Source organism: Panthera uncia, assembly GCF_023721935.1.
Source record: "Panthera uncia isolate 11264 chromosome D3 unlocalized genomic scaffold, Puncia_PCG_1.0 HiC_scaffold_8, whole genome shotgun sequence".
NCBI lineage: Eukaryota > Metazoa > Chordata > Mammalia > Carnivora > Felidae > Panthera > Panthera uncia.
Genome location: NW_026057586.1, coordinates 7,656,149 through 7,680,297, shown reverse-complemented (window position 1 = coordinate 7,680,297; position 24,149 = coordinate 7,656,149). Strand labels below are relative to the sequence as shown.

Sequence of the window (24,149 nt, the reverse complement as noted above, 5' to 3'; positions counted from 1 at the left end):
ACTCTGTGTCTCCCTCTCTCTCTGCCCCTCCCCCACCCACATTCTGTCTCTCTCTCTCTCAAAATTAAACATTAAAGAAAATTAAAAAAGATAAATTTTACCAATTAAAAAAAAACTATTGGTTACTATAATTTTTATAATATATTAAGATGTTCTTAATGTCTTAAGATATGATCAATTCTTTAGCTCTTCCAAATGTTTATATTAAATAAATATATGTTGAATGTATTTTTGAAAAATCTGTTAATTGTATTATTGAATTCTTCCAATAATAATAAACAGTTACATAGTATTTACTGTGGGTGAGGCATTGCCCTAGAAACTACAGATAAATTAACTCTTCATCGATTTACTTTTAATCTATATTTCTTTATATTTAAAGTGGGTTTCTTTTTATTTGAAAACAAATTTTCTAACATTTATTTATTTTTGTGAGACAGAGAGAAACAGAGCATGAGAACGGGAGGGGCAGAGAGAGAGGGAGACACAGGATTTGAAGCAGGCTCCAGGCTCTGAGCTGTCAGCACAGAGCCCGACATGGGGCTTGAACTCACGAGCCATGAGATCATGACCTGAGCTGAAGTCAGACACTTATCTGACTGAGCCACCCAGGTGCCCTTAAAGTGGGTTTTTTATAGACAACATATAGTTGGGTCTTCTTTTTTAATCCAGTCTGACAATCTCTGTCTTTTAATTGGTGTTATTTAGACCACTGACATTCAAAGTGATTACTTGTATAGTTGGATTAGTATCGACCGTATTTGTTATTGTTCTCTGTTACACCTTTATTATACCTATTTTTGTCTTCCATTCTTTTTCCTGCCTTTTGTGTTTTAATTGAGCATTTTCTATCATTCCATTTTCTCTTCATTTTTATGACATCGGTTGTATTTATTTATTTATTTACTTATCTACTTCTTTATTTTTAGTGTTTGCCCCAGAGTCTGTGATATACTCTTACAACTAACCCAAGTCCACCTTTAAATAACACTGGATTGCTTCCTGGGTAGTGTGAGTGCCTATGGAACAAAATAATCCTAATTCCTCCCTCTTATCTCTCGAATCATTGCTGTCATTAATTTCAGTTATAGGTAAGCATATACAGGCATATGTATATACATAAGGTGTAGACAGACGCCTACATAGTTGAATACATTGTTCTATTATTGTTTTGAACAAACTTGTATCTGTTAGATCAATTAAGAAAAGTGTTTCTTTTACATTCACTTATTCCTTCTTTGATGATCTTCTTTCGTCGTTTCTGACCTACATCATTTTCCTTCTCTCTGAAGAACTTTTTTTAACATTTCTTGCAAGGCTGGTCTGCTGGCAACACATTCCTTCAATTTTTGTTTGTCTGAGAAAGACTTTATTTCTCCTTCGCTTTTGAAGGATAATTTTTCAAGGTACAGAATCCTAGGTTGGTGGGGTTTTTTTCTCTCAACATTTAAAAATATTTCCTTTCACTCTCTTCTTGCATGATATCTGAGGGAGGATGGATATAATTTTTATTTTTGTTCCTCTAAAGGAAACATGATTTTTCCTTTGACTTCTTTCAGGATTTTTTTTTTTATCTGTGATTTTCTGAAATTTGAAAATGACATATGGAATGTAGTTTTGTGGGTATTTATCCTGCTTGGTGGTCTCTGAGCTTCCTCTCCTAAATGAAGTAAGAATCATCTGAGGTTGTTGACATTATTGCTGCCAGAGTAGACTTGATCAGCAAGGCCCAGATAGTGAGGGGTTAAATGACACAGCTAGTGGGGGCAGGGGGCCTAAGGTGGGGGGTTGCACCCAGACAGTGTTATGCATGTTCTAAAGGCCCCGTGGCTCATGTAGACTATTTCAGACCATCTCACATTATTTTGAAAAACTCATAGCATGCCTTGTTAGCAAATAAGTCCCATTTTATTTATGAAAATAAAATGCTGACTTAACCCCAGTTTACTCTTGAACAATGAACATGTTTCTAAAATATTTCTTCCCTCTGCTCCTTCTAGTTACTCCATTCTTGCTTGCTTTGAAGACACCACTTGGAAATCACTTTGACTTTTCATGTTCTTGTGTATTCTTTTATACTGGTGCCTTCCTTATATTTTTTTCCTCCTTTTCTGTCTTTTTTTATTCTAAATGTTTAAGAGTCAAAAATGACTAGGGTACTTTAATTACAATGATTTGAATGAGTTGGTTTGATTTGCCTGTTTAATCTGTATGGTGGCCCGGCTTCTGGGAGGTGCAAGGAACAGAATGAGTCACTGCATCATCGGCTGCATCATCGAGACAGAGGGTGGCCAAGGGATGGAGGCTAGACTGAGATTTGAAGTTTCTGGATTCTAACTTCTGCCAGCTCACTGGGCATCCGTCTCTACATGGGGCTGGTTTTGACTATGGTTTATAGGTAATCACTTAATTTCATGTTATTTGTATCTTTTCCTTTCAAAAATGGCAGTAATTGTCCTTTGTCCCTCCACATTCCCACCAGGAGATAGCAAAGATTCATTATTATTAAAAACAAAGTGAAATTGTCAATCTTTCCAGAGGTGTTTGCTATATAAATAGAGAAAACAATTCTAACGATTTCCTTGGCCTCTGTGGCTGTGCCTGTAGGGTAAATAAGCACTTTCTCAATGAAGGGAGCATTTTGAAATTCCTTCCAAAGAAGTCTGGCATTCATTCTAAATTAACCTGGAGGCTGGGGAGCCCTGGACTTATTCCAGCTGATTTGAATTCTGCCAGGTAAATATTTCCACGAACTAACAAGCTGTGGTAGACTAGTTATTCATGGACTTGGCTGTTACCGTGGCATTGTTCTTGAGTTACTTTTGTGTTATATTTTTAGAACCTCTATAATTTTATAGGTCCTGATGCTTAATCTTAGTCACTTTGTGTTCTTTTAGATGCAGAATACTAGAGCTGGGCAGAACAATCTACATTTTAAGAAAGGCCATTTATTGTAAACTTAAGATGTTTAGAGGTAGGTAGGTGTTTTGAGATAGTGACAATAGCATGGGCGGTCCCATGCTCTTTTTTCCTTTTGCTCCAACCTCTAGCATGTTTAGTTTTTATCCTTAGGTTTGATGCTTCCTGGCACCCCATGGTTGCTATACCTTGAGACAAGTCTTCACATGGCAATTTATGAATGTAGACATAGGGGGTCTATCAAGGTGGCAAGAGAAATCTGTCCTCTTATACCTGTCTCCTTTTATGCAGGAATGAAAATTTATCCCCAAAGTCCCTTTACCTGACATATATTTGGGCAGAAGGAGGTCTCATGGCCTCTCTGAGCTGCAACGGTGGCTGGAAAAGGGAGTATTTTGCTTTTTCAGTATCTACATTGGGGGGTGGTCAAGGAGAAGGAATGAGGGGTGACAACCAAAGTGTTCGTCACAAGGAACAAATTATTTTTCTTTCTTTCCCTTCTGTCCTGTTCACAGAAATAGCCTGCCTCCAGCATCCCACCGTCTTGGGACAAACTTACCATCATAAATTGACCATCATGACAGCTGATGCTACCCATCCAGGATGGAAGAATGGGTCTGCACACTTCGTTACACTGTCCTCAAAAGGTAACCAGCTGTTGTGCATGGGTGAATGGAACGGGTCTATTTAAGTTGCTTTGAAGTTTACCTAGTTGAGCACCACAACCCGTGTCAGCGGAGGGATTGAGGAGGAAAGGTTACACGTGTCTTGATCTGCTTCTTACAACTGCCTTGTGATGGCGGCAGGCAGCCATTAACACTGATGATGTTATAAATATAGGATGAACAAGTAAAGGGGTAGAAGTTCTAATTCTAGGAACTGGGTGTGAACAGTTTCATTTCCAGGCTCTGAATGACCAAAGGTGCCTGGACTGTAAGTTTTCTGTTTCAAACACAGTTGGCACAGGTCCATTAGTAGCCAGAGTTTATCATCTGAAATAGATGGATCTCTCCTTTTAAATTATTTTTTCCGTTTCTTGCATTTATATACAAGTTTGTATTGGTTTGCTATAAATAGTTGGAGAATAGCATGTGATGACCTTGTAGAAGGCAGTATATGATACAATCAGCTCTATGTAGTCATTCTAAAAGACTTTCTCTTTGGCAGGAATGTAGGAAACATATACTGGAGGCATGGACATCATTATCATGGACATGTCTCTGTTTTTATTGTAGCCAATAAAATATTCAAGTCAGCAGGTTACCTTGGAAGAAAAGTGTGATGAAGTTGGTCTTCTGGTTTTGACTTTATTACCAACATGTCAGGACCCAAATACTCTTAGTGTGGTCAGGTTGTTGTAATGATGCACGAAGGCAACCAGCACGTCATTCTGAACATGATCTCCTTTATCTGAAAACAAAGGGGAAAACCTGATAAAACCCGAAGAGTTTTGGAAAAGTTTAGTGTTTCTTGATTCACACTCTCCACTTGGGAATTAGCTGAGAAACCTTGGTACTGCTTAAATAAATAAGGGTTTACTTTTTCTTGCAAAGAGTATTGAGGTGGTCATCCCAGGGGGCCAGTGTACTGCTCCGTGGCCAGGTTCATTTTACCTTTTCTGCTCTGCTGTCCTTCAAGCAGAAAGGCTGAGCATCTAAGAATTATATCAGCATTCCAGGACAGGAAGAAAGACAAAGAAGAAAGGATAAATGGCCATATCAGGACTCTGGAGCGTCCCCAGAAATCCCAGTAAAGGTACGTCTTGTTGCCATGCACCATGTCCCACAGCTACTGTTAGCTTCAAGAGAGTCTGGCGACTGCAGTTTCTTAGCTGATCATGTTTACGTTGCCTGAAAACTGGATGAAATAGGGAAGTGATACTGTCTAAACAACTAGCAACCTATGCCACCACACCCATCATCACCAAAATATGGCATCTGTGTAATGCCTGTTAGACATTACTTTAAACATCTATTGCCTTAGTAAGTGTAGAGGCAAGTGATTAGATATCAAAAAATAATCCACCATTTTATTTTCTTTTTCAAGTTAGCAATAGTAGCCTTCTCATTCATGTTTAGTTTGTTTTCTGATTTATGTGCACAATTTTACATATATTTCCCTTTCTTCGAGAGGAAGTGAAAGTTCGTTTGGCTAATAAAGAGAGTTCTGGAGAGGCCAAATTCATTGGATTGTTAGAGGTCTAGAATTCATGTCGGGACTGCTCTGCTCCCTGCACAGTCCAAGCATCCTGGCTTCCCTTTTGGAACCAGCTCCTCATGCTGACTAGACCTGGAGGCATTTTGAGTCTCAGGCTGAGGAGTAGCTTCTGAGTCACTAGGTGGCCCATTTCCTGCTGTGCCCAACCCAACTGTCTGGGTTCATAGGAACGCTCTCAATGGTGTCGTAGACAACAGATCAACAGTGTATTTAAACAGAGCCAAAGAAATCCTATATCACAGCCCAACTGCATCACAAATCCAAGGCTCTTAGAAGAGCCCAAATTGTACCATGCATTCCAAAACAATGGACACATTACAGAGTCAGCCTTTTGCAACTGTGATACAAATTTGAACGTTTTTTTTCTCCTAACTTTTCCCCTTCCTATTCTTTTCTTTTTTCTTTTTTTCCCCTCTATTTAGGTTTTGTCTTAAAGACCTTATTTGAACTTTAAAGTTAGCAAGACTTAAAGAAGTCACCTTTCCTAACTTCCCTTCTGTAGGAATCCTAGAAGACCACATCTGGGTTCTGCATGTAGACTCATGATCCCACATATCAGTCAGTTCTGAATAACACGTCAGAATGCTGTGGGTTTGTATTAGGCTGACCTCTCCTATTAGATTTCGTAATCTCATACCAACAGTGAAACTCCAATATCCCCTTTGACAAACGACAAAAAGGACTAATGTACTGACTAGGCATTACATTGCTGGGGCTTCCCTTTTGTAGAAGCTTTGTTGACTCAGAATTGAGTGGTAGTTCATGAGTCTCTATGAGGAAATTGGAAGGAGAGTATACATGAAGAACAGCAGCAATTCTGGGTAAAAGTTGAGAAATGTGATGGTTGTGAAGGAGAAAGAAACTGAACAGTGTTATTTGCCATTCTTTTTTTTTTTAATATAATTTATTGTCAAATTGGTTTCCATAATACACCCAGTGCTCATCCCAACAAGTGCCCTCCTCCCTGCCCATCAGCCACTTTCCCCTCTCCCCCACCCACCATCTACCCTTAGTTTGTCCTCAGTCCTTAAGAGTCTCTTATGGTTTTCCTCCATCCCTCTCTGTAACTTTTTCCCCCCCTTCCCCTCCCCCATGGTCTTGTGTTAAGTTTCTCAAGATCCATATATGAGTGGAAACATATGGTATCTGTCTTTCTTTGCCTGGCTTATTTCACTTAGCAAAATACCTTCTAGTTTCATCTACTTTGCTGCAAATGGCCAGATTTCATTCTTTCTCATTGCCAAGTCATATTCCATTGTATATATAAACCACATCTTCTTTGTCCATTCATCAGTGGATGGACTAGGCTCCTTCCACAATTTGGCTATTGTTGAAAATGCTGCTATAAACACTGGGGTAAAGTGCCCCTATGCATTAGCACTCCTGTATCCTTTGGGTAGATTCCTAGCAGTGTTATTGCTGGGTCATAGGGTAGGTCTATTTTTAATTTTCTGAGGAACCTCCACACTGTTTTCCAGAGCGGCTGCTCCAGTTTGCATTCCCACCAACAGTGCAAGAGGGTTCCTGTTTCTCCACATCCTCGACAGTACCTATAGTGTACTCATCTGTCCATCTCAGCCACCCTGACTGGCGTGAGATGACATCTCATTTTAGTTTTGATTTGTATTTCCCTGATGATGAGTGACATTGAGCATCTTTTCATGTGTCTGATGGCCATCTGGATGTCTTCTTTGGAAAATGTCCATTCCTGTCTTCTGCCCATTTCTTCATTGGATTCTTTGTTTTTCGGGTGTGGAGTTTGGGGAGTTCTTTATAGATATTAGATACTAGTCCTTTATCCGGTATGTCATTTGCAAATATCTATTCCCATTCTGTCCATTGCCTTTTAGTTTTGTTGATTGTTTCCTTTGCAGTGCAGAAGCTATTTATCTGGATGTGGTCCCAATAGTTCATTTTTGCTTTTAATTCCCTTGCCTTTGGAGATGGGTCAAGTAAGAAATTGCTGCGGCTGAGGTCAAAGAGGTTTTTTTTTCCTGCTTTCTCCTCTAGGGTTTTGATGGTTTCCTGTCTCACATTCAGGTCCTTCATCCTTTTGGAGTTTATTTTTGTGAATGGTGTAAGAAAGTGGTCTAGTTTCATCCTTCTGCATGTTGCTGTCCAATTCTCTCAGCACCATTTGTTAAAGAGACTGGTTTTTGTCCATTGGATACTTTTCCTGCTTTGTCAAAGATTAGTTGGCCATACATTTGCGGGTCCAATTCTGGGGTCTCTATTCTATTCCATTGGTCTATGTGTCTATTTTTGTGCCAATACCATACTGTCTTGATGATTATGGCTTTGTAGTAGAGGCTAAAGTCTGAGATTGTGATGCCTCCCGCTTTGGTTTTCTTCTTCAATATTACTTTGGCTATTCGGGGTCTTTTGTGGTTCCACACAAATATTAGGGCTGTTTGTTCTAGCTTTGAGAAGAATGCTGGTGCGGCAAGGTCAGCAGTGCAGTGTGCAGCATGAAAAGTTGGTTCTTTATATTCCCAGGTTTAGAGAGAATGTGTGGCCTGGCAACTTGAGGGACAGTAAGAAATGAAAATGAAATAGGTCAGCTTGTGTTCATGGCTTAGCATTGCATTTTAATTAAAACAAAATCATAGTCTTTTTTTTTTTTTTTTCCTTGTGGTCCAGCATCTTAACTGGTGGCTTACTCCAGCTCAGCCAGGGGACGGATTTGGGGGATGAGGTCAGCATATGACACACGCCGCCTCCTTTACAGGTTCACTGAGAGCCAGTGCAGTCCTACCAACCATGGTCATTCCTTAGCTCACAAGGAAGGAACAGCCCAGCGTCATTTTCTCCATCCAAATCTGGCTGCAATGCCTGATCCTGCACAACTGCAGGCATCTTCCCAGGAGTCCAAAGTCAGGGAACTCTCTGGAATGCGTGGATGTTGTGAGTTTGGGTCCAGAACACTGGGACAGGAAGGCTGGGCCACAGGGGAGAGAGAGCCAGGCTCTGTGCCAAGAGAGGACGTTCACGATGCTGTTCTGTTATTTGCCATTTTGACCATCATCTTTAAACGTGAAATGTTGAGGTTATATCCTTGCAAGGATCTTTCATTATATTCTTTTTTCCATTTTGCACAAGACTATAAAACAGGTTTATCTTCTCCTTCCCTGTCTCCCTCTTTCCATGTTACTCTTTCTTTCTCTTTCCCTTTCTTCCTTCCTTTCTTTTCTTCTTTTTAAGCCTTATAACTATGAGCATTTTAAGGAGAGGTTAATCCCCCTGATTTGGCATGATGAGGGGAGGCATCATGTGTGAAGTGAGGCTTGAATTAATCTTGCAGGATCAGTATTTGAGTGTTTGTCAGATGGGAGGAGACAGATTGAATAAAGACAGATGGACCAATGTAACAATTTTTATTGAGTCTGCTGGAGTGATTCAGTCATGATTATTCAGGCTACTGTTGCATAAATACACAGCCCACAGGTAGCCATTACTGTTCACACTTCCTTTCTTTCACTATGGGGAGGGCAAAGCATTTACTTTGTGGAGTTAAAGTTGAATACTCAGTGACTGTCAATATTTTTCCCCAGGAGACCTGCATTACAGATGATCTTCCCAAGCAAGATGCTCCAAAGGAGGTAACGGGTTCTGTGCCATTCTGGGCAAGCTACTGCTAACTTTACCCTTTTCTCTCTTAAAACCAATACAAAGAAGAGTAGAATTATAAGGGAAAACAAATATAGGTACCATATTTGTTTTTTAAGAATTGTCACAACTGATTTTAACTCACCATGTAGATGATGGTAGTTGAGTATTATCAGAAAATTGAAGTCCACTATGGACTTTGTCCACATCTGTTTATTGAAAGTTTACTACAGTATGGGAGTTAGCTACTATTACATTCCTTCTGCTAGAGACTCACAGGGATTTAAAAGGACAATGGGTTTCACGGAGAAAAAGGAGGAAGTGTGAAGACAAGTCTTTGGTCACTTTCAAAGTGACATAAAGAGGGACTTTATGTGGGATTTTTGAAAGTGCCATGGAGGTGGTGGGTATAAGTAGTAGGCAGGGGACTTCCTGATTGACTTTCAGATTCATTTTGCCATCTTTGATTGGTTCACTATCCCCAGGCACGTAACTGGGTCCTTCCCAGAATTGGTAGGCTCATAGGGGTTTTCCTGGTCCACTGAAAGAATATCTAGTTCCCTACTTTGGGTTCCAAGTCTACGAGAAGACAGTTCTGGATAATTGTTGCATTAAACTCTGAGGTCCTTTTTCAGCATAGACCAGTGCCTGGTATATAGTAAGGAGTCAATGTATGTGGAATATATACCAAATATTTTATAAGAGGGATTTTTCCCAACATTTTACTGTAAAAACTTTCAAATGTAAAAGTTAAAAGGATCGTACAGTGAACATCCATATTCCCACTACCTAGGTTCTATAATTAAAATATTACTATATTTTCTTTATCAAATATCTATCCATGTATTCACCTTGCAAGAGGAATTCTCATATGACACATTTGATTAAGCTAATAAGAAAATAGTTTATTGTCTTACTGCTTTCATGGGCAGAGATCTAGTCCAAGGGCATAATGAGTGATATTCCAGAGATGTCTTAATTGCCCTTATAAACCACTATTGTTTGCCAAAGATGGGTGGGACTCAGGTCTTATATGAGGCTGTTAATGTTCAAGGACTTCAGTCAGTTAAGGTGTGGATATGCTAAAGGTTTATTAGTTGATAGTATTGTAGAGCCAGGATTTGCCTTCACCTGTAAAAACATATATTAAATTGGTAGGTAGAAATGCCAATTAAAAAAAAAAACAATACTAGAGAGTTTAAGCTTAATGGGGCTACTACAATCAATTTGTCATATGATTTTTATTTTAAAGATTCATGGAAGTCAGCTTCATACACAAATGAAAGTTAATTCTGTAGGTTAAATGAGGTAGGCGAAAGTTGAATATGCCTGCTGCATCGAAGTCTATTAAGAGGCTAGTCATCAAAATATATTTGCTTGTTTTTTCTCTATTCTGTTTTTTTTTTTCCCTTGAGAGTTAATCTGTGTATGCATTATGACTCTTTAGTGCAAGATATTTGTGTACTCTGGAAAGTGCCGCATATGGCCTCTGACCACGTTTTTGGAGGGAGTGGTGAGTTGTGGACGTCCCTGGGAGCCAGAGTAGCCTTTTCGTATAGAGTCAGATGCCTTGAGTTCGGGTCTGGCTCTGTCCTTCATATTTGGGGCCTCACTTTTGTAATTATAAAATCAACTTAATACAAATGGTATTTACTTTACATGGCCGTGATAAAGACTAAATGAGATACTGCATGTAAAATGCCTGGCTCATAGTGACAATCAGTAAATACTGGTCGTCGTCTGTTAAAATGTGGCAAAAGCAATGTACTTGGGAGGAAAATTAAAATACGCATGTACTGGTATAGTAGAATTCTTTTTTTAATTATTAGTTTTTAATTTTTATTTTAGAGAGAGAGAATGAGAGTTGGGGAGAGGGACAGAGGGGTGAGAGAGAGAGAGAGAGAGAGAGAGAGGGAGAATCTTAAGCAGGCTCCATGCTCAGCATGGAGCCCAATGTGGGGCTTGATTTCATGAACCCTGGGATCATGACCTGAGCTGAAATCAAGAGTCAGATGCTCAACTGACTGAGCCACTCAGGTGCCCTAGAATTCTTGTTTTGAGCTGGAAGTGACCTCAAATATCCTCTACCTCAACCCCTCATTTTACAAATAAGAAAGCTGAAATCCAGAGACATTAAATAATTCCCCCCAAATAACAGTTGAAGGTATTCGGGAATAGGATGAAAACCAGGCTTTTAAATTTCCCTAGTAAAGCTCTTTCCACCACACCAGGCAATCCTGAATTGAGGATACTGAAGGAGGCCTGCTATAGTAATAAAGCACCAGCCTTGGAGACACTCACATCTGAATCCAGCTCTCATTATGTGGCGTGGGTGAATTATACCTTGGTTTTCTCTTTGTAAGTGGCTTTTGTAATCCTGCCAGATGGGGCTATTCAGAGATTAAATGAGATGATAAGAATGAAACACATTGCACAATGCTTTGGTATATAGTAAATTCCCCATCTGTTCCTATTGTTTTATTTTAATGTTTATTTATGTGTTTGAAAGAGAGAGAGAGAGAGTGCACATGGGAGGGAGTGAGGGACAGAAGATCTGAAGTGGGCTCTGTGCTGACAGCAGAGAGCCTGACGTGGGGCTTGAACTCACAAACAGAATATGGTATCTGTTTGTAATGAGAAATGGTAAAAGATGGAGGAGGAGGAGGGGATTTATTTATTTATTTATTTATTTATTTATTTATGTATTTATTTATTTAAAATGTTTACTTATTTTGAGAGAGACAGGGAGCATGAGCAGGGGAGGGGGCAGAAAGAGATAGAGAGAGAGAATCCCAAGCAGGCTCTGCACTCAGCACAGAGTCCGACTCGGGGCTCAATGCAGGGTTGGGGAGCTCACTAACTATGAGATCGTGACCTGAGCTGAGATCAAGAGTCAGTGCTTAGCCATATGAGACACCCAGGTGCCCCAGATGGAGGGGTTTTAAAGGAGGAATAGTCCCTAATTCTCATAATAGAACATGAAAAACTTGCATCCTGGAAGAGACTGTGTCGCCACTTTCAGATAGGGGTGGAAGAAAAGAAGAAACAAAGTGGAAGAACGGAAGATGGAAAGACGAGTAGAGAGAAAAGATGCCCGTGGAAAACGAGTGACCGTCATCAGGCATGCCCGCTGCCTGGGGGTCTGTGACTTCGGTTAGGGATCGAAGATCACAGTCGTGGAGCTTGACTCCACTACAAGATCTGCACAAACAACCCTCGGCCTCATCCCGACGCATGTTGTGTTTTCTGGACTCCTACCCGAGTTGAATTTTGGGGTCACTTAGATGCAAAATCATTGTCCCAGAAGGACCACTATTACAAAGAGTTTCAGAGCCACAATGTACCTCCGAGGGCCTTGGCCTGCATGCTTTCACTTCACAGCTGATGGAAGGTCCCGTGGTAACAGATGATACAATGCTTCCGAGAAGTCACGGGTTAGGTAGGCTCCGGTCAGATGGGATGAGGACACAGCCACCATGTGTGGCAATGATTCTGTGGGAGGATGCTTTTACGGTTCTAAGCAACAAGAGTGCAAGAAAGGATTTGGAAGATAACTTATGATTAGCTGGATTTGCCCATCATGAGATGCCTTTGACGATCCTTTACGTGTTTTTCCACCAGAAAACAGCATTGCCCGATTGTGATAGGCATCTGAGAATTCAACTTATTATTCAAGGAGATTCTGAGTTTTTCAGGGCAGGGTATGTGTTTTCTAATTGCTTTGCAACCTTTGCTACGTTAGCTATGTAAAATGTGGGCCCTGAATATGCTGCGTGTTCAAAGAGAAAGAAATAACCTAATTTTTTTTTTAATTCAAGCGAAACTATTATAATAGACAAGCAAAGCAGAAAGACTGCTGGAGTCCATGGGAGAGCGAAGTGTCATGGTTAGCCATACAGTGCTGCAGGACAAGTGCCTGTGATGATGGAGATGTTCTGTCTGCACCGTCCAGTGGAAGCCATGGGCCACACTTCAAGTGATAGCACTTGAATTACGGTTAGGACAATCGACGAATTGAATTTGTAATTTTATTTGATTTTGATGAAGTTAATTTAAACTTAAAATATGAGTACGTGTGATCGGTGGCTACCGGAATGGGCAGTGTAGAATGTAGAGGGTGATGATGGAATGCAGATACTGTGGCACATGCCCAGGGTTTGCTTCCCAAACTTGCCTTTCCTACTGTCTGAACTGCTTAGTTCCAGTGTCCCCATCCGTAAGAGCCATCATAAAGATCATGAGTCAATATACGGAGTCAATATATGGAATGAGTCAATGCATGGCAATGAATCATTCCATGAAAAGTACTTAGAACAGTGCCTGGAAACAAATATATGTGTGTGCTCCTGTTTTACTACTTTTATAAGGAGGCTATGAGATCTGTTTTAACTAACTAGATCATTAAATAATTGTTTGGCCTGATTCTTGCCCTCTTTTGACTTTCTGGGTCTCTGTAGTTCTGTTAGTTAAGCTGTGGGGTTAGTCAGGGCAACGTCTGGCTCCGAGAATTGATGTTCCTGTATTTGGCAGTTTTAGCTTGTGTAGACAATTCGTAGGAAGAAGCCTGGTTTTTGGTCCTGCAATAGACTTCTCTGTGGGTTATGTTGTCTTCTATCCTCAGTTTCTGCATCTGACAGATGAGGTAGCTTGGCCTCATTTCTCAGATCTACACATTTTAGTGCCACATGGGTGATATGGAATAATGTTTAAATAAATGATTGCATTTCAAGTGTTTGGAACACATTTCCTATGAACTATCATAATCATAACATAGCAACAGGATTTACTGAGTGGTTTTTCTAGGCACTGGGCCAAGTGGTTTATAGGCATTATTTCAGTTGATATTCAGTACGACCCCATTAGGAAGGTATTGTCACTGTTCTTTTAATGGGAGAGGACAGAGGGTGCAGGCTCCGGGTCACTTAGCCAGTGAGCAGCAGAAGCAAGCTTTGTTCTCCTTGACTCTGTAGCTTGTAATCTGAAGCTTGTAGAAAGGCCTCCTCTTACAGTTTGAGAGCATACTCGTTAACGCTTTGTGTGGTTTGCCCATAGGCATGGAAAAACTCAGTACCTGAAGAATCATTCTTAAGCTTGGAAAAATCTTGGAAGTGGGAAGCCAGGTGGCTTTTGTGAAATGAAGAGATGGCAAATTTTGGTCATTGATGCCCCTTCGGATGGTGAAACTTCAGTCACTTGGAATTTGCTCTGGACAGTTTTTCTCCAGAAAGTCTCTCCCTGGAGGGTTTCTTACGCTCTTCTGAACACAGAGACCCTTTCCTGTGAAAACATACTCCTCGTTACCCTGGTTAACAAGTGAAGAATTGTGTGGCCATTTGACAGTGTTGCGTCATGTTTCAAGACGCACACCTCTAAATGTCAAAAGGGGGGGGGGGTATCTGTGGATGAATTCCTTGAGATAACACTGGCATATTATTTAGCTGTCTCTTGCCCAGAAAACTGTTTCCAAGGGATCTGGGGCTTCTCACAAGCCGCGGGCCTATCTTTGTAGGCTTGTCTTCCTTCCTGCACTCTTGTTGGGTCATCCCATCGTCCTAGTCTTTCTGACTCATTCAGTGGATGAGTTCCGAGCACATTGCCCACATTCTCCCTTCCAACAATCATTTCTTCATTCCTTCTGACAGGAGAGCCACGTTGGTAAGATTGAGTGGCTTCAAACACCCAGCACTTAGCACTCCTTTTTAAAAGTATATAATTGCCAAGCCCTAATCTTGCACCAAAACGCTCCTGCCTTGTACAAGAGCCAGAGAGACTCTGAGGTCTCTTACTTGAGATCTCTCAGAAATTCATGCTTGCACTGTGTCACATAAATTTAAAGCCCAACAACACAGCAAAAGGAGGAATTTTCACCGCCCTCCCCCACCCTGCAAATAATTAGGACTTAAAGCCTAGAAGCCCTCCTAATTGGAGTAAGTACCACTTTATTCTTGCATACCTCTTTTTCTTTTAGTTGTATTTTGAACGAGTGGCTCTCATTTTCCCAGCAAGAAAACTACCTCAACTTTGCTTCTTAGCTCTGGGCCTCTCTGCTTTATTCTCTGACCTCATTCTGCTGGATTCAGTGATTCATTTTATTTTGGTGCAAGACCTAAGTCAGCCCAATAAAGACCGATAGTTATCACTTCCAGGAGTTTGAGTAAGTTACCAGAGACTTAAGTAAAGAAGCTTGTAGTTCTAGAAACTACTGGACGTTGTCTTCGGAGCAAGAAATTAGGGGTCAGAGTTATCCAAGAAGAGTAGAATTGAGATAAGGAAAGAAATTGGGTCCTTGATAACCCAGCCTTATCTGAAGTCTAAATCTGGACTTTTCAGTCAACTGGACCAATAATTCCTTTATTATTTAGGTGAGTTTGAGTTGCATTTTCCTTGACTAATAATGGCAAGCACCTTAACTGATGCAGATGATATACTATACAGGCTAGGAAGCATGATAGCTCCTGCGGTTACAAAGATAAGTGAGACATATTTACTGTCAAAATATAGGAGTGCATACTTTTAGAATCTTCTTTCCCCCATTTGGTGTGTCTCTTCTTGCAAGGCAATGGGCAGGATTATTTTTTATGATGTCATTAATTTCTTTAAATATGTATTTGAATTGAGATATAGTTCATATGCCACAATATTCACCCTTTTAAGGTGAGCAATTCAGTAGCTTAAGTATATTCACAAGGTTGTGCAACCATCACTGTCTAATTTGAGAACCTTTTCATCCCTTCTCTGCACCCCTCCCCACCAAAAGAAAACCCCATATCCATTAGCAGTCACTCCCTATTCTACCTTCAACTTTCTCTCTTCAGGGATTTGCCTGTTCTGGACACTCCATAGAAGTGGAATCATACAATATGTTGCCTTTTGTGACTTGCTACTTTTACATGACATAATATTTTCTTTTTTTTGATTTAACTTTATTTTTTATTTTTTATTTTTTTTTTTTAAATTTTTTTTCAACTTTTTATTTATTTTTGGGACAGAGAGAGACATAGCATGAACGGGGGAGTGGCAGAGAGAGAGGGAGACACAGAATCGGAAACAGGCTCCAGGCTCCGAGCCATCAGCCCAGAGCCTGACGCGGGGCTCGAACTCACGGACCGCGAGATCGTGACCTGGCTGAAGTCGGACGCTTAACCGACTGCGCCACCCAGGCGCCCCTATTTTTTATTTTTTAAAATTTACATCCAAATTAGTTAGTATATAGTGAAGCAATGATTTCAGTAGATTCCTTAATGCTCCTTACCCATTTAGCCCATCCCCCCCCCCCACAGCCCCTCCAGCAACCCTCAGTTTGTTCTCCATATTTATGAGTCTCTTCTGTTTTGTCCCCCTCCCTGTTTTTATATTATTTTTGTTTCCCTTCCCTTATGTTCATCTGTTTTGTCTCTTAAAGTCCTCATCTGAGTGAAGTCATATGATTTTTATCTTTCTCTGACTGACTAATTTCACTTAGCATAATACCCTCCAGTTCCACCACATAGTTGCAAATGGCAAGATTTCACTCTTTTGATTGCTGAGTAATACTCCATTGTATATATATATATACCACATTTTCTTTATCCATTCATCCATCGATGGACATTTGGGCTCTTTCCATGCTTTGGCTATTGTCGACATGGCATAATATTTTCAAGGTTCATCGTGTTACTGCATGTATCAGACCTTCATTCCTTTTTATGGCTGAATGATATTCCATTGCATAGATATACAATACTTTGCTGATTCATCAGGTGATGGACATTTGAGTTATTTCCATTTTTTGTCTATTATGAATAATGTTGCTGTGAACATTCATATACAAATTTTTGTGTGGATATATATTTTCATTTCTCTACGCCTATGAGTGGATAGGTGGTCATATGGATAGTGGATGGGTCATATGGTAACTTTATGTTTAACTTTTTGAATAACTACTAGACTGTCTTCCAACACAGTTACACTGAACAAGAAGATAAGACTTCTGTTCTCAAGGAGTTTATAGGTACTGATGTTATAATAGATTGCAACTTTGGAAAAAAACTAGACCAGAAAGAAATCTTACAGCATCTTGACAGAGCATGAGCAGGGGAGGTACAGAGAAAGAGGGAGACACAGAATCTTAAGCAGGCTCCAGGCTCCGAGCTGTCAGCACAGAGCCCGATGCGGGGCCCGAACTCACGGACCGCGCGATCATGACCTGAGCTGAAGTCGGACGCTCAACCGACTGAGCCACCCAGGCACCCCTACAGTAGTCTTTAATACAATAAAAACGTCATCTGAAATTCTTACTACAGAACAGAGATTTGGTCCCCTAGCTGCCCTACATGAATAGTGATGTGTAGTCTATTTTTTCCGTTATGACACTAAAAGCCTTTCAACTGGGTGTTTCAATTCCATCACAACTAAGAAGTTAGACATTTATAAATCCTGCTAAGCATCTAATTGAGAATTTATTATTACAGCAGAACACCAAGGAGCTGTTAAGTCAATAAATTCTTTAAGAATTTTCAGAGAATTGGAAACAAATATTGGCAACCTTATTTGGATTATAGGGATGAGAAAATATATATAATTATCCATAAGTGGAAATAAAATGCATAAGATGACAATCACTGCTCAAGAAGAATACGGAACAAGAAGGTACAGAAAGCATATTTAGTACAAAGCACATTTGCTTTTTAAAAATTATTTTATTGCAGTTGCTAAAGTATGTGAGCTTATCTGTGGTGCTGTATAAACAGTACTAAGGGCAAGGCAGACATTGGACTCCCAACAAACCAAACCCGGCTGACCTTTATCTTCAATGCCTCATTTCATGATAGCTGTGACTTTCCCAAAAGGTATTTGAAATCATCTTATGACAATTAATTTGTGACAATTAGAAAAGGCTTGAGGACAGTGCCAAGGAAAAATCTGCATATCGTGGTGGTGGAGGGGAATCATAGATTTTAAGGGTGGAAGGGACGTTCAAGTGTTTCCAATGTACCTTGCCTTCCTTCTCCCGCCTCTCGCCTGTCCCCCTCCCCCACACCCCCACCCAGGTTGCCCGAATGACAATGACAAACCTGCTAAAACATTAGCAATCTCTGGTTACACATGCCTGTTCTAGAAATGTGAAGATATTAACTGCAACCCCATCTCGAAACGTAAAACATTGGAGTAACCAACACATCTAACACAGCAATAAGTCACTATTGTACAAATGGAAATTAGATCTGTGGACATTTGTGGAAGTGTTTCTTGTGATTTTAAATGCAAAAAAGCAGAATATAAACTTGCATTTAGATTATACTTAAAACTGTGCCCAGGAAGATGGAAAGATATGCAGAATAGAAACAGTTGTTTTGCTTGGGTTATGAGGGTAATTTTTCTTTTCCTTTAAACATTTATAAATTTTCTATAATTTCGCTTATTCAGTGTTCCCATATCAAACTAATAAACATAAAAATATGGCTTTCCTTTTTTTTTCTTTTTGTGCTTGAAAACAGATAGAAGTAAAAGGGGGCTAATGTTTAGCTGTGGAGATAGAAATTTGCAATGGCATTCTCCAGGAGTCAGAGGCAATGATCAAAAAATATATATACATAAAGTTTTAAGTTCATTTGGTAAAGCCGGGAAATACTGCATACCTCCCATCCTTTTAAAAACCATTGTAGCTGTTTGTTGAATTTATGTTTGCAATTTAATAGGAGCCGGGGGATCATTAAAAAAGAACAGTTTTAAGAGAAACCACAGCACAAGAGAAAAATGTTAGCCAATTCTTAGGACAAACCTAATTACATTTTTACTCATATCCTGAAAAAAAAATCTCCTGTCTTACACTGCACCATATAGCTGATTGGCAGAAAGAGTTTCCCTTCGGCTTATTTTAATATATCTTTATTACTTGGATTTCTGCAGTTTAGTGTTTAGATGCAGGGACACATGATCTTTCATTGTTGTGTCTTCTATTGTCTGGAGACCCATAAAACCAGAGGGTTGACAGGTTCAGCATTTTGTTCTTATTATCTGCCCAAGCCATTCGATAGTGTGATTGGTGCTGGTGCACTACAGACGTTCATAAAGGATAATGTCTTTAATCTTAGGATGCAGATTTTCAAATAAGAAGAATCTAAGTTTTTTGGATAAAAAAGGTCAACCACGGCAAACTCAATTTGAAATAAGCTGCAAAACAATATCGCTGTCAATGTGGAGTGACTAGATTGGACATCTTTAATTTCAGCCTCTTTGACAATTTATGAAAATTAACATTAAAGTTTTTAAAACCAGATGGAGATTAGCCATTCGTGTAGTAAGCAAAAATAAACATACTCTATTGGTATTCAGAGAACAAAAGATACATTCTAATTTAGAGGAAGAATATTGTTTTCCCCTTTTAATATATCTGAAGTCCATATGATCTGGTATTTCTTTTTTTTTTTTTAATTTTTAACGTTTATTTATTTTTGAGAGACAGAGATAGAACACGAGTTGTGGGGGCGGTGGGGGGGTGGTTGCGCAGAGCAGAGAGAGAGGGAGACACAGAATCCGAAGCAGGCTCCAAGCTCCGAGCTGTCAGCACAGAGCCCAATGTGGGACTCGAACTCACGAACTGTGAGATCATGACCTGAGCCAAAGTCAGACGCATAACAGGCTGAGCCTCCCAGGAGCCCCCATCTGGTATTTCTTAAATAGCAAAAATATACTGTCTTTTTAGGGGCTGACATCAAATAAAGGACAAGTCAAATATTTTTTGGTTTTACTCTAATGGGTTGTATCAGACAGACTATAATTTCTTACTTTTCCCCCTTAGAATAATCCAGCGCAATTGTATTGAAGCCCTTGGGGCTTTCTGATAATTAGAGAGAAGAAAAGAGCTCCTAATTGGCATGGTGAGGTAAGGGACACTTTGAATAAATGATTTTGGTTTTCTTTTTTGTTAAACTTTGCTTTCATCTTAGTGCGAGTTGTCCCGCTCCTGGCTATTCCTGGTTTCTTTTTGTTTTGGCTATCTTGGAGGGTGACCAGCTTCCTGAAGCGGTAACTCTTTAGGATTTGGCAGGGATCGGCAGTGACTGACTGCCAGGGCCCCTCCGTCTGTTGTCGGCGGTGGATGAGTCTGCCTGACAGAAATCTGGTCACAACTGAATCCCCACAGGGTGACTGGGACGGCACTGGGAACAGAAGACCGAAGAATGAAATGTTTTGAAAGAATTTGAGAGTTTGCCAGTGTGCATTTAGTGAAAACATTTTCATCAAAAATGTTTAATTAAAAAAAAAACAATCAAGTAGACTTAACAATATGAATTCATTCTTCAAAGAGATGATGAATTAGAAAATTAGGAAAATGCATGGGGTGCCTGGGTGGCCCAGTCGGTTGAGTGTCCGACTTCGGCTCAGGTCATGATCTCGAGGCCCATGAGTTCGAGCCCCTCCTCGGGCTCTGTGCTGACCGCTCAGAGCCTGGAGCCTGTTTCAGATTCTGTGTCTCCCTCTTTCTCTGACCCTCCCCCGTTCATGCTCTGTCTCTCTCTGTCTCAAACATAAATAAACGTTAAAAAAAAAATTAAAAAAAAAGAAAATTAGGAAAATGCAAAGGAAACCACCCATCGGACTGCCCACATATCTAGGCAAAGAGGTGGGTGCATGTGAAGTTCTACCAAATGACACGGTTTAATAGGGTCCCAGATGCTGGTTAACCACAACAGTGTCCTTCTGGTGTGAACTTGACTCTGCTGAGGTTGTGGGCACTTGTACAGAAGCAGCAGCATTGCAAGATCAGTGAGCAGAATACCCGAGCTAGACAGAAACAGACATCGACTCTCTTTGATATGTGATCTTTCGTGTATTTGTGGAAAACCCACTTTGGCAGCTGAGGTCCTGAACATATCACTTAGATTTCATTGTAAAAAGGGAACTCGTTTCTTCTTTCTTACCTCCTCTTCTCAAATGCTTTAGAATTGCATCCACACCCTCCCTTCCTCCTTCTCTTCCTCTCTGTCACTCACACACATGCACACACACAGTCTTTTGATTTGTGTATTTATTTTGTTCCTTTTCGGCTTTCTGTCTGGGACGGTCACATAATCACAGTGCCCTCCATCCACCAAGTGCGGCCGAGACCCCTTTCTTCCCGTAGAGCCTGTCTGTTGCCTCAGCCCTCACCCTGAAGGTATCCTGCAGCCCGGAGCAAGGTCCTCACAGCAGAAGAGTTTCTGAACAGTTCCTGCTGCACATGTCCTTCCTGTCCCACAGAGTTCTCAACAGCTGTCCAGAGTCTGGATGTGCAGGGAGGGTGTGCAGGAAGCTCAGGGGCTGCAGGGCTCGGAGGAGCCAGCCCTGCTTTGCAGGCGATGCAGTCTCTTTGCTTGTCCTCCTCTGGTGTCTCCTCTTGTTCTCTGGCATTTCACGTGTGTTTGGGGAGCCCTCTGGCACACAGTCTGCCTGATAAGAACACGGGGATTAAGGCGACTGTAGTCCCCCCGCCCCAGGCACTAACGTCGATAGTAGAAATGTATTTATACGTGTCAAATAAGTTACGGTCTGGAAGGTGCATAATGAAAGGCTTCTGAGTGAGAACAGTCTCGAATGTAAGTGGAGACAACTATGGAGTCCATTGCTGATAAGGAAGCAACAGGTTTGGGCAGCCTGGAGGCGAACTGGTTTCACTGCGTGTGGGCTTCCTGGGGCCACTGTAATAAAGCACCTAAGACAACTGAAGCCTCTTGTCTTGCAGTTCTGGAGGCCAGACGTCCGAAACCCAAGCTGCAGTCTCGGCAGGGCTGTTTCTTTCTGGAGGCTCTGAGGGGGAGTCTGTCCCACACCTCTCTCTAGCTTCTGCTGGCGGCCGGCAGTCCTTGGCTTGTGGACACATCACTCCCATTTCTTCTTTATTTTACTTTATTTGCTTACTTATTTTTTAAAGATTTTATTTTTAAGTAGTCCCCACACCCATCGTGGGCCTCAAACTCACAACCGCGAGATCAAGAGTTGTGTGCTCCGCTGACTGAGCCAGCCGAGCTGCCCAGCATCACCCCCGTCTCCGCATCCCGTTGTCACACAGTGTTCTCTTCCTTCTGTGTCGGTGTCCAAATTTCCCTCTTCTCGTGAGGACACCAGGTATGGACACCTCTAGACTCCAATACATCGTTGTAACTTGGTTATACCTGCGATGACCCTATTTCCAAATGAGGTCGCATTCAGTGGAGTTAGGACGTGAACATAACTTTTGGGGGCACAGTTCCACCCGGAGCATGGCATTCTCCACATTCTCCACCCCCGTCTGTATTTGCAGCTGCACTTGTCTTGCCCCTTCCTCAGCACCTGCACTCTTTGGAACTATCGACATTTTGCCCAGACGACTCTGTGGCGGACCATCCCGGGCCTTGAGCGTGTTAGCAGCCTCCCCGGCCTCCACCCCCTGGTTCGCACCAGAGTAGCCTTCCTCAGCATAGCTGTCATGGCCCCAGATGTCTCCAGACATCACCATACGTCCCAGGGACAAAATCGCTCATGGTCGACAGCCACTGCTTCACGGTGATTTCCGTTTTATCACATTCCCTTGTCTATTTTAAGAGTTATTCTCATACGTATCTACTACTATGTTATTTTTATCAAAGTTTACTTATGTATTTTGAGAGAGACAGAGAGAGCACGAGCAAGGAGGGGCAGAGAGAGCAGGAGAGAAAGAATCCCAAGCAGGCTCTGCAGTGCCAGCACAGAGCCCGATGTGGGGCTCCCACTCACGAGACGGTGAGATCGCGACCTGGGCCAAAATCAAGAGCTGGCCGCCCAATCGACTGAGCCACCCAGGCACCCTGTACTACTAGGTTATTTAGTACGTAGAGATCCATGACTACAATACCTTTTTCTACCATTGCCAAATTACCCTCTGACTTTTTAAAATTAAATTTCCTATTACTGTTTATTAGTATTGGTATTCCTGCATCTTTTGTTTTTAATTTCCTGACAAATGACTGTCCATCATTTCCTTTTCAACTCATTTATAGAGTGCCTGTTTCTTTTTTATTTATTTTTTTTATTAAAAAATTTTTTTAACGTTTATTTATTTCTGAGACAGAGAGAGACAGAGCATGACCAGGGGAGGGGCAGAGAGAGAGGGAGACACAGAATCCAAAGCAGCTCCAGGCTCTGAGCTGTCAGCACCGAGCCCGATGTGGGGCTTGAGCCCGATGTGGGGCGTGACCTGAGCCGAAGTCGGCCGCTTAACCAACTGAGCCACCCAGGCGCCCCATATTTGTTATGTTTTTTTTTTTTAACGTTTATTTATTTTTAAGACAGAGACAGAGCATGAGTGGGGGTGGGGCAGAGAGAGAGGGAGACACAGAATCCGAAACAGGCTCCAGGCTCTGAGCTGTCACCACAGAGCCTGACGCGGGGCTCGAACTCACAAGCTGTGAGATCTTGACCTGAGCCGAAGTAGGTCGCATAACCGACTGAGCCACCCAGGCGCCCCTAGAGTGCCTGTTTCAACCACCACTCCCCCAGAGCGCTGCTCATCTAGTAAGCTTGGGTCTGCTCTGATCGCACGTCTCTCCAAAGCAAAGGGGGTATTGTGCTGTCAGGAGAGACAGAAACTCTCTTAGCCTCACCTTGTCTGTGTACGAAGATTAAGCTGAGAATCCTGTATCCCACGATATTCTGTGCTTAAGCGACACATCTGTTGGGCTATACGAAGAAGTAAGGGTCATGTTCTTTCCATTTGAATCCTTTGCCAAGTTTGAGGTTGCCAAAGAGAAGGAAGATTCTTTCTTTCTAAGCCTGTGAGTTGGACACGGTTTCTGAGTCAGTTTGTGAGGGGGACCAGGGTGGGTACAGATGTGCTCCACCTTGGTACAGCCCACGCTGGTCCTCCTCGCTCCCGATTTTGTGATGATGCCGCAAAGCTTTGGAGCAGGAACATAGCCTCTAGAAATCTCTAGAAATGAGCACATTTTCCCGGTTCTGCAAGTACTTCTGAAAAGCTCCTTTTGCTTCTGGAAATGCACCAGATACAATGTCCTCTGCAAAGAAACCTTCAGAATGCTTGAGAAGAGAGCAGTAAGTTACACTTTAACATTTGCTATCTCTAACAGGAGGGGACAAATTCCTGAGGCTTGAAGTTTCAAGAGAATAGCAGATGTTTGGTTCACTTCATATCGGGTAATGAATTAGAGGTGCTTTCCTGGTCCCGCCCAGAGGTCCACCCCCGCGGTGCGGACTTCTTGCCACCCACTCATCTGTCATCTTGCTCGACTGTCACCTACACAAAGCCTTTCTTTCCCCTCCCAGGCAGTGCTCATGGCTTCCTATTCTGGGTCCACCAGCCCTTTGTGTGTCCTATATTTAGAACTGAATGAATTGTTGGGTAATGATTTGTTTATGTATCTGTCTCTCGCAGTGGGTGATGAGCTCCTTGCAGCCAGGGACGATGTCCTCTT

At 41.5% G+C, this 24,149-nt stretch overlaps 1 protein-coding gene across 1 annotated transcript in view; it reads left to right on the top strand.

Moving 5' to 3' along the window:
• Positions 1-10,534, top strand: part of SOCS6 (suppressor of cytokine signaling 6) — a 28,896-nt gene extending 18,362 nt beyond the window's left edge. Inside the window, exons 2-4 of the transcript XR_007455291.1 lie at positions 3,435-3,566; positions 4,561-4,674; positions 8,688-10,534. The gene's annotated coding sequence lies outside the window, so the exon portion shown is untranslated. The remainder of the gene's footprint in view (positions 1-3,434; positions 3,567-4,560; positions 4,675-8,687) is intronic.
• The last annotated feature ends 13,615 nt before the right edge of the window (positions 10,535-24,149 follow it).